Consider the following 11,977-nt stretch of genomic DNA (forward strand, 5'->3'; position numbering starts at 1 on the left):
TCAGACAATTCAAAGGGGAGGAAGGGTGCCTCCGTCTTGGAGAACTGCTTTTATTTCCCTGATTCCGAAGGAAGATCAGGATGTTACTCAAGTAAGAAATTATAGACCAATATCACTTTTAAATACGGAGTACAAGATATTTGCTAAGGTTTTAGCTAATAGATTGATGAGGGTTTTGCAACAGATGATTCATGGGAACCAAACTGGGTTCATTAGTGGTAGACAAATGAAAAATAATGTGAGGCATATAGTTGACTTGGTGGAGTTTTTGGAAAGGAACAACCAGATCCCTGCGGCGTTGATCTTTTTAGATGCTGAAAAAGCTTTTGATCAGCTGGATTGGCAATTTTTGATGAAAGTTTTAGATAAAATGAATTTTGGGGATAATTTTTTACAACCAATTAGAGCATTATATCAAAAACAAACTGCCCGAATAATAGTAAATAATAGTTTGACTGAAGTATGCAATATTGAAAAGGGCACAAGACAAGGGTGTCCATTATCACCTTTATTATTTGTATTAACATTGGAGATATTATTGATTAAAATACGGAATTCGGAAAAAATTAAGGGTATTCAAATTAGAGATCAGGATTATAGACTGAGGGTGTTTGCAGATGATCTGGTTGTTACGGTGACCCAGCCAGAAAATTTTGTTGTGGACCTGATGGAGATAATAATGCAATATGGGAAGGTTTCTGGATTTAAGGTTAATGTACAAAAAACTAAAATATTAGCCAAAAATATGACAGCATCGCAAAAGGCCCTTCTAGAAGGGTTAACTGGATTCGAGATTGTTAAAAGGGTTAAATATTTGGGGGTGTATTTGTCACCCTCAAATGCAAAGTTATATAAAAATAATTATGAAAAGTTATGGGGAAAAATTCAAAAAGAATTGGAGAGTTGGGAAAAATTGCAATTGTCTTTACTGGGAAGAATTGCAGCAGTGAAAATGAATGTCTTGCCTAAATTTCTATTTTTATTTCAAATGATACCGATTCTTAAAAAAGACTCAAATTTGGAGGAATGGCAACGGGGTATCAATAAATTTGTATGGGCAGGGAAAAGGCCACGAGTTAAACTTAAGATTATGCAGGATACGCGTGAAAGAGGTGGTCTTAAAATGCCCAATCTTAAATTATATTATGAAGCTGCTGTGCTGTCAGGGATAAGTGATTGGATTAATTTGACACAAGGGAGATTATTAAATCTTGAGGGCCACGACTTGTTGTTTGGCTGGCATGCATATTTACTGTATGATAAGAAGGTAGATAATGTGTTTAAAGTGCGTATTTTAAGACAGGCATTGCTGAGAGTTTGGAAAAAGCATAGACATAAGTTACACTACAAGATACCATTGTGGGCAAGTCCGAAACATGCAATAGAAAACATAAATGTTGGCTTCAAACATGATGTGACTATGTACAAGGAGATCCTAAGTTTGGAGAGGAACGTATGGTGTTTGAAGCCGTATAATCTTTTACGAGATGAGAAGATTGTTCAAACTTGGTTTCAATATGGTCAATTACGGGCCAGGTGGAAAGAAGACCAGAAAACTGGTTTTACAATGAATGATGAAAATTTGGTAAAGCAAATTAGAAATCAGGGTCCAGCACATGTCAAACTGATATATCTTGCATTGATAGAAGTTGACTCAGAAACAGAACTTGTTAAAGATTGTATGATAAAGTGGGGTCAGAATATTCAAGAAGTTATCACAATGGACACTTGGGGAAAGATCTGGGTGAGGAATGTAAAATTTACACAAGCTCAAAACTTAAGAGAGAACTTTTACTAAATGTTTTATAGGTGGCATTTAGATCCTAAAAAGCTTGCAAGTATGTATCCGAACTATCAACCTAAATGTTGGAGATGTGGTGGCGAAGATGCAACGTATTTTCATATATGGTGGACCTGTAAAAAGGTTAAGGCTTTTTGAATTAAAATTTGGTGGAATATGCAGAAGATATTTAAGCAAAGGATAAAGTTTTGTCCGCAATTGTTCTTATTGGGCATAATTACAGATACTACTGTTGTGGACACCAAGTTGATGTTGAAATTAATTACAGCAGCAAGACTTTTAATAGGTCAATATTGGAAGAAGGAGGAACTCCCGACTATAGAAGAATGGACTCTAAAAGTTTCTGACCTGGCGGAAATGGCAAAGATTTCGGCTTATTTGAAAGATCATTCGCAACAACGTTATATTATGGAGTGGAAAAAGTGGATTGATTATATCCAGAACAAATATGGGACTAAAAAGTTTCACTTAGCATTTGAATAAGTTTTTTTTCTTTTTTAATGTGATATTAGTATTGCTTGTAGTCATTTCATGTGAGCTAGAGTGCGATAGACTTAATAGTTTATTGTTGTTAGCATATGGTTGTTTATGATTGTTTTTTGCTTTTATACCTTGTATTTAGCTCTGGGAAGTCGGGGAGGGGGGAGGGGGGAGGGTTAGGGAGGGTTAGGAAGGGGTAGGCGGAGGGAGGGGGGGAGGAATTGTTAAAAAATAAAATGTATTGTAAAACTTTTCAATAAAAAAAGAAAACTTATACAAAATATTTTAAAGATGGCACTTGCCACCAGTAAGATTAGCAAAAATGCTTAAAAATATGTCAGATAGATATTGGAAATTTAAACCTAAGTTAGGCACATATTATCATGTTTGGTGGACATGTGATAAAGAGTTATTGGAAAAACATACATACTTGGCTAGAAGACATGTTAGGAGAACATGTTGATTTTAAACCTGAACTTTTTCTATTAGGTATAATGCCAGAAAAGACTAATAAACAAAACTTATACTTGACTTTGCATGTCACAACAGTGGCAAGAATTATATTTGCGCAACACTGGAAAAATGAAGGAATGCCATCAGATGAAGAAATAATTAAAAAAATACTAGAATGCGCAGATAGATGGACAGATCGACTATGAGACTGAAAGAAAAAGAAGAAACAGACTATTATCAAACCTGGAATTTATTTTACCATTGGTTGGAGGAATGAATGAATAAATAAATAAATGAATAAATAAATAAATAAATAAATAAATAAATAAATAAATAAATAAATAAACCTTTATTGTCAAAGTACAACATGTGTACATTGAGATTAGCTGAGCCTCCCCCCCGTGCTCTCTCCCCCCAACACACAGTGACAACAAACCCTCCATCCCACCACACTATGTGAACCAACTACACCACACACCGGCCTCCCAAGTCAATTCTGCATAAGATTACGTCCCATTTAAAAGCCTAACAGCCCACGGATAAAAGCTATTTTTCAGCCTGTTGGTACGGCTGGCTATATTCCTATATCTCCTACCGGATGGTAGGAGAGTAAAGAGATACCGTCCAGGGTGTGAGTCATCCTTGAGAATCTTCCTCACTCTTCCAAGGCAACGAGCCCTGGCGATGTCATCCAGTGGTGTCAGGGGACAGCCCACAATGTCTTGTGCTGTGCTCACTACCCTCTGTAATACTTTCCTATCCGCGGCTGTCAGACCAGCATACCAGACCACAATACCATACGAGAGGACGCTCTCTATAGTAGACTGGTAAAAGAGGGTCATTAGCTGTTTTTCTACCCTGTTCTTCCGCAAGACCCTAAGAAACTGAAGCCTCTGTTGGGCCTTTCTAGCCACCTGAGTTGTGTTAACTTTCCAGGTCAGATCTTCACAGAGGTAGACTCCCAGAAATTTAAAGGAGGAAACTCTCTCTACACAGTTCTACACACAGGATTAGGAATTAAATATGTATTAGCATGTAAACTCAGACAGCACATTGGTTGAAAAATTACTATTGTATGTATGGAAAAATGAATAAAATAATAATAATAAAAACAACTAATTATAAATATATTTGTGCTCCCTGGAGTTGAGAGAAAATTCTCATTCTGTTATTGCTTGGCACTGTGATTCCTGAGTGATAATCCTGCATTTGTGAACAAACCATAAAAATCCAATTGAAAAATCATGTAAGCAATGTTGCTGATATTAAAGATATAACTAGGAAAGAAAACTTGTTAGGTTTATGTTATTTTTACATAAAAATGTATTTTTATGTATTCATTATTTGCCTTTTGAGGCACAGCAAAGCTACCTTTGCTATTTTGTTCCTGGTAGTTCTGAAGGCACGATTCTTAATTTAAAAGTTTAGAAAACATTTTGCACTGGGAATGTCATAGCACAAATCTATTTTAAGATTTCTTCACAGGTCCAATCTTTTCTTTGCACACATAATAAATGAGCAGAAAGCAAGCAGAGGCAGCCCTTTTTACTTATACAATCTATATACTGAATCTTATTTGGAACACATGTCTTCATATATGCATATCTGCCTGAAGGACGGAGACCTGGAAGAAAGTGCGGACTCCTGCCGTTGGTTATTTCTAAGGATTCATATTCCCTGTTTTTCTATGATCAGCTAGTGTGCAGTGAAGCATGCTGGTAACTGCTTTTGTGAAGGGAACTTTTTAAAAGAAAAGAAAAGAAAACTCGATTAGAAGTTTTATTTCTACCATGAGATTGATCAAAAGTATCATTTGAAACCCAGCAAGAAGAAGCATTTTTGCAAATTATTAAAAAGTGTCAGAAGCATTGATTGTAGATTGTCTTAATTTCTTCCTCAGTACTTGCTGTCTCACAAAAACAAAAGCTCCAATTCAATGTGACTGCTATATGAATCACATGGCAATCAGTAGATCCTAAGAGGGTCCCTCCCAAGGACCTTCCTGTTTAACTGTCTAGAGTGAAACATTTTCTTTAAAAAAATAAATGATGTATTGCTGGTTTTGATTTATTTTCCTGAGGGGAGTAAAGTAATTTTAGTCCATAAAAAAAATAAACAAACAAACCCTCCATGGTAATAAGCACATCCACGCACACCCCCAGAATAACTCATTAAGTAGAAAGCATTCTTGCAAAACTGTTTATCATTTTGTGGCAAGACATTACTATTGCAAGCAGAATAGAATATATATTTATTCAGTGTGTGATTTCCAGTTTTTTAAAAAATACCGCTATTATTTCTCCTCCTCTGCATCTTGGCTTCTAACTGATATATGTGGTGTGCATGTGTTTGTGTGTGTGTGTGTGTACCTGAGGGGAAAGACCTCTTCTGTATATATACATAAGCAAGTCACATTGCATTCAAAAACAAGTGTTCATGGGCTTATGGTATAAGCTTCAATTTGCATAATTCCCCAGGAACCATGCTGGCTAGGGAATAAGGGATTCAAATTGCAGCATTTTTATTTTTTGGGGGGAGGGAAAGACATCTAGCTGGAGAAGATTGTTGTATGTGTTGATAACAGATCCCAATGGAATTTACTTGTGCGACGACATTATTAGATTACACACCATATAGGGAGATGGTTAATGTAAAGTCATTTAATTCAGCACATTTTTCTAAACATTGCAACATTTCTCATCAGTTTTAATTTCAAAGTAACTTGAATGTGTATCATTATTAGATGCACACAGACAGAAAGAAAGCAAAATATCAGATTCAGTATGATTATAGGCCATCAAATTGACAGATTTTCTCCAGAGATTAATACATAAGATTTTTTTTAAAAAAATGGAATTAATTGCATACCACCTAGGTAGCAGCAAATCCACTAAAATACATTTATATCTTTAAATCCAGATCTTTCTTAATATGCATGAATTAATTAATTCCCAATTAGCCGCATTTCAAATTAGTTTACAGTTTTCTAAAAGATGAGAAGGGAAAAAGGAAAAGGAAAGGGTGAAGAGATAGGAACCTCAAGAATGCAATGGGAGCAGATACTGTAGGACAGGTGCCATCAAAGAGAAGTCCAAGCTGAAACTAACTGGAATACCATACTTTGTCAGTTGCTAGGATGTTTTTTTTTTTATTAAAACGTCTCAGGACGTTTTCGCTCCAAAAGAAGTGGAACTAGACGCGACAACTGCACCTGCTGCTTAGATGGGACTGTGAGTATTTTGTTTCTTTGAGAAGCAGGCAGAGCAAAGCAGGAAGATCTGAATTTTCAAGTTGGATTTTAACTTTAACTCAGATTCATTATCTTCTTCAAGTTTTAAGTTTGAAATGGAGTAAAAATGGCACTGGAATGTTTCTTTCCTGTGTGAAGTGATTGCGTTGGAAAACTGTTATATTTTGCTACATAGCAAGAGATACAATTTGCAACTGACTTTACCCAGTACCGGATTTTGTTTATTTGAAAGCCTGTTCCCTTTTTTTAAATTGAACGTTAAGGAACTTTGGGAGAATTTTTACCCTTAAAGATTTTGTTTAATGAAATTCAGACTGGAGGTGCAGTTCCTCCATCATGGAGGACAGCTTTTGTATCATTGATTCCAAAGGAGGATCAAGACCTTACTCAACCTAAAAATTATAGACCTATATCGCTTTTGAATACAGATTATAAGATTTTTGCTAAAGTATTGGCTAATAGATTAATGCAAATTTTGAAACAAATGATTCATAGTGATCAATCGGGATTTATATTTGGGAGGTATATGAAATATAATGTAAGACAAATTGTAAACTTGCTTGAATATTTGGATAAGAACAACCAAGTCTCTGCAGCATTGATATTTTTGGATGCAGAGAAAGCCTTTGACCAATTGAATTGGCAATTTTTATTAAGAGTTGTTGAGGAGATGAATTTTGGAGAAGGTTTTTTTTACATGCTATTAAACCTATATATCAACAACAAACTACACAAATTATAGTTAATGGGGGGCTAACAGAAACCTTTAAAATTGAAAAAAGTACAAGACAGGGATGCCCCCTATCACCATTATTGTTTGTTTTAATATTAGAGATTTTATTAATTAAAATTCGAGTCTTCTATGATAAAGGGAATTAAAATAAAACAGAAAGATTATAGATTGAGAGCTTTTGCTGATGACTTGGTTGTGACAGTATCCCAACCGTTACAGTTGGTTATAGACTTGATGGAAATTATAACTCAGTATGGTAAAGTTTCTGGGTTCAAGGTGAATAGTAATAAGACTAAGATATTATCTAAGAATTTATCTATGAGTGAAAGGGATGTTATCTAAATTAACAGGTTTTGAAATAGTGAAAAAGGTTAAATATTTAGGAGTATATATTGCAGCTTCAAATGTAAAATTGTATAAGAATAATTATGAAACACTATGGTTGAAGGTACAAAGGGATTTAAATAATTGGAAAAAATTACAATTATCATTACTGGGAAGAATTGCAGTTGTTAAAATGAATGTTCTGCCAAAGTTTCTCTTTTTGTTTCAAATGATACCTATATTGAAAAAGGATGCCAACCTTGAGCAATGGCAGAAGGGTATTAATAAATTTATTTGGGTGGGGGAAAAACCAAGAGTTAAATTTAAGATTTTACAAGATGCTAGGGAAAGAGGAGGACTCAAGGCACCGAATTTGAAATTGTATTATGATGCGGTTGCCTTGACGTGGGTTGGTGATTGGCTTAATTTAACTAATAAGAGAATACTTCATCTTGAGGGTTGGGATTTGGTATATGGATGGCATGCATATTTGCTTTACGATAAGAAGGTGGACAGGGCTTTTAAATCCCATATTCTTAGAAGTGCTTTATTGCGTGTCTGGAAAAAGTATTATTATAAGTTAAATTATAAAATACCGATTTGGGGAATTCCTGGACACGCGATGGAGGGCGTATCTATGGGAGTGAGTTTGGATATGGTTTCCTATAAGGAATTACTCAGATTGCAAGGGAATGATTGGCAACTTAAATCATTAGATGAGTTAAGACAAGAAAACATAAGTTACTCTTGGTTTCAATATACCCAATTGAAAGCTAGGTGGAAGTTAGATCAAAAGGTTGGCATCACAATTATAGGTCAAAATTTAGTAAAACAAATTAGAGACTTAAATTGTGCACATATAAAGAGGATATATAATGCTTTAATTGAATTGGATTCGGAAACGGAATTAGTTAAAGATTGTATGATAAAGTGGGCACAAAATATTCAGGAACTAATTTCACTGGACACTTGGGAGATAATTTGGGTCAGAAATGTTAAATTTACTCAGGCTCAAAACTTAAGAGAAAATTTTTATAAAATGATGGCATCTGGATCCCAAGAAGTTGTCTAACATGTATCCTAATTTACAGTCTAAATGGTGGAGATGTGGTAGTTTAGAAGCCACCTATTTTCATATGTGGTGGACTTGTAGAAATATAAAAGCTTTTTGGATTAAAATTTGGTGGAACATTCAAAAGATTTTTAAGAGAAAGATAAAGTTTTCTCCGCAATTGTTTTTACTGGGTATTGTTGTAGATTGTGATGTTAAAGAAACCAATTTGATGTTGAATATGATAACAGCAGCACGGTTACTGGTGGGACAATATTGGAAGAAGGATAGTTTGCCTACTATAGAAGAATGGGTGTTTAAAGTTTTGAATCTTGCAGAAATGTCTAAGATTTCTGCTTACTTGAAAGATCATTCACAGGAAAGATATATTTCAGTTTGGAGGAGATGGATAGATTATATTCAGAATAAATATGGGACTAAAAGTTCCATTTAGCTTATGAGTAGATTTTAGAGGGATATTGTTATTGGTACTTTGTATGTAGTTATGTTAAAGGGGAGTTAAAGCACATTATGAATTTGGTTAATTGTATATTATGCATAATTTTTATTTAGAATATGATTATTATAACTATAATCCTGTATTTAGCTCTGGGAAGTGGGGGGGAAGTGGGTGGGTTTGGGGTGCGGGGGATTTGGGGATATATTGTAAAATCTTGTAGTTGCTAGGATGTTTAGGTGATGATTTTAGCAATTATCCAGGTCAGTATGGGAGAGATATCTATCAGATATGCTGATCACAAGATGTTTAAGATTTTGTGTGTCAGGTACAATGCCTTGAATTTTCAAAGTCTTTTGTGGTTTAGGGCTTGGATATCTGTGGAAACACTTTCTTCCATCAATATTTGACTGCCTGATAATGATTAGGACAAGTTTATTGTGGGTTCCTTTGATCAGTGATTATCATCTGCAGGAACAAGGAAGTGTGTATGTGTGTGTGTGTGTATGTGTGTGTGTGTGTGTGTGTAGCCCTAGCTTCTCTTCTGGATAACTTAAACTCAGATATCAGAAGTGTTCTTTCTCTCCAGGTTTTTAGATTATTACTTTTTTTGTTAAAGTATAGCTGTCTCATTTGGACTCAGGGTCTGAATGATCCAGATGTTCTGACCCTAAATTTGGGACTACTCTTCCCCACTTTTTAACTTTAGTTGAAATGTTTATGTTATATGAATTGCTTTTCATATCAAATTACAAAGATAGTAATTTTATATATGAATGTTTATCCATGATAGCAATAGCACTTAGATTATATATGCTTCACAGTGCTTTACAGCCATCTCCTAAGCAGTTTACAAAGTCAGCATATTGTCCCCAACAATCTGGGTCTTCATTTTACCAACCTCAGAAGGATGGAAGGCTGAGTCAACCTTGAACTGGTCAGAATCGAACTGCTGGCAGTGAGCAGTGAATTAGCCTGCAATGCTTCATTCTAACCACTGCACCACCACTGCTCTTGTAGTGTAAATATTAAACAAACCTGACTCAGTATTTTAGAAACATTTGAGACATGGTCTTCTCCTTGTCCTCCATTTGAGTGGAGTCAGTAGAAATGAATTTGGGACTTTCATATAGTAAACTTTCTTTACTATAGCCACACATTCTGTGGTATATCAAAATTACATTAAAAGCTGCCTTTCAAATATTGTACAAGCATTTGGAATGGATATTTGTTGCAGTTCTAATATACATGTTATCTCTTTTCCTTATTAGGCTGCTTGTGATTTAATTAATGATATGATTTTTTATTATGGCCTGCTTTTCCAATTAAAGTATTTTATGACTTCATGAAGCTATTAAATAATTTCCCAGGAAGTAATAATTACATTTATTTTTTAAAAAGAAATCTTCTGCTGGTATGACAACAAATTGAATGGGCACAAAGGAGAACATAATATTTAAATAATGTAATGGCATGCAACATTTTAGAAAATACTTATCTTCTTTTAATTGCTCTGTAAAGACTGGTTATCACATCTAACATAATCTGGGTGTATTCCAACAAAGGCAATCATGAGTAATATCTAAACTAAAAACAAAATGAGACTTACAGTATCAGAACTAATGCATCCCTTCTGTGTGTTTTCTACCACATCTGAAAGGAGTATCAAGAACTGTAGACCAAGAAACCAATTTTGATTCCCACCCAAATTTAAACATCTTTGATAATAGCTCCCAAGTCATCAAGTAATATGAGTCAAGATCTTAATTTTAATTCCCATAACTTGGCCTTAAGAACCACATATGTTTATGTTTCTTTCACATCAGTCATATTTCTGATCTTATGAAAACACTGAAATAAGTCATAATGGCACAGTGGTTAGAATGTAGTATTTCAGGCTAACTCTGCCCACAGCCAAGGTTGACTCAATCATCCATCCTTCCGAGGTCAGTAAAATGAGGAGCCAGATTGTTGGGGACAATTTGCTGACATTTGTAAACCACTCAGAGAGTGCTAGAAAGCACAATGGAGTGCTACTGTATATATGTTTAAGTGCTATTGCTATTGCTACAAAATCTTCTTCATGCCTTTAAAGTGCTACCAGGACTACATGGGACATAGATTTAGTTACTGCTGTAAATGTTGACTAGAAACAGAGCCAAGGAAAGTTGCATTTAGATCTGGGTTTATGCTAAGGATGAGAAAGATTATTCCACATTTACATTGCTTTCAAGCCTACCCAGATCTGCTTAGAATATTTTTTTAAGGAAATGTAGCTCCTGTTTTAAAACAATAGCTAGTTCTGAATTTAAGAAGCTGCTTTCCTAGGGCATCTCCCAGCAAAATCCCTTTAGTTTCCTTCCAATTTACTGTAAACAAGACTACTCTGACAACTCTTCATCTTTAAGGGGCAATCTCCTCTTCCTTCCTTGGATTCAATATGAAAAATAAAAACTTCTAGTTCTGAACAGACAAGGATATCATCTGCATTAGGAAAAAGAACAATAATCATATAGATCACAGGCACTATTACAAGAGGTAACTTTATACATTATTAAACTTAGAAGGAATGAATCTGTGTGTCCTAAAAGACCTACTACTATAATACATAGTAATACATCTTCTCTGTCAGTTACAGATTGAACAGTCTCAAAACATTTTGAGACACGCAAACAGTGGAAAACATTTCAAAAGCACAGAAGATACAGAATGTTAAGTTCTCGGTTTGGTGAGACATTGATGAGGCAGAATGGTTAAACAGCAACACGTTTATTCAGTAACAACAGAAGCAGCGCTAACTGCTGCTTAGCCTCTATTTATCCGGATTGCCATTAGTTGGCAGCCAATGAGATTAAATGGTAGTTCCCCACCTAAAATGCAAAGTAACAACTCTGGAGACAAGCTGTCTGGAGTTTAACCATAACCAATGGCTGTTAACCATTGCACAGAGTTTATAACCAATACATAGTAGGCAACCTTGGCTCTTTTATGACTCGTGGACTTCAACTCCCAGAATTCCTGCCCTAAATGGTACAATTCTTAAGTAATGAACATAGTCCTTTAAATATGTTGGTGACCATTGCAGCTGCCTCGAGCATCTCAGAGTTGCTGGAATCTCCTGGTCTACCAGCTTGCCTGCCAGGCTGGGTAGACAAGGTTTTTGAGACCCGATTGTTTCGGATCGAGTCCCTTTGGCTGGTCTGTCCCAGTAGACCCAAGCCAAAGTCCATTGGTGGTTCAGTTTCTGCTGGACTGGAAATCGGAGCCGTTTGCTGGTTCTGCTCAGTGGGTGCAGTCTGTGCATTCAGGAGTGAATCGCTTGCTGCTAGTTCCCCTTCCCCATGGCTGGGAGTCTCATCAGGGAATGCAGACTCTGCTGTTGGGCCTTTGTCAAGCCACCCCTGGGGTTGGCTATTACACGAGTCTTG

Source organism: Vipera ursinii (assembly GCF_947247035.1).
Source record: "Vipera ursinii genome assembly, chromosome: 3".
NCBI lineage: Eukaryota > Metazoa > Chordata > Lepidosauria > Squamata > Viperidae > Vipera > Vipera ursinii.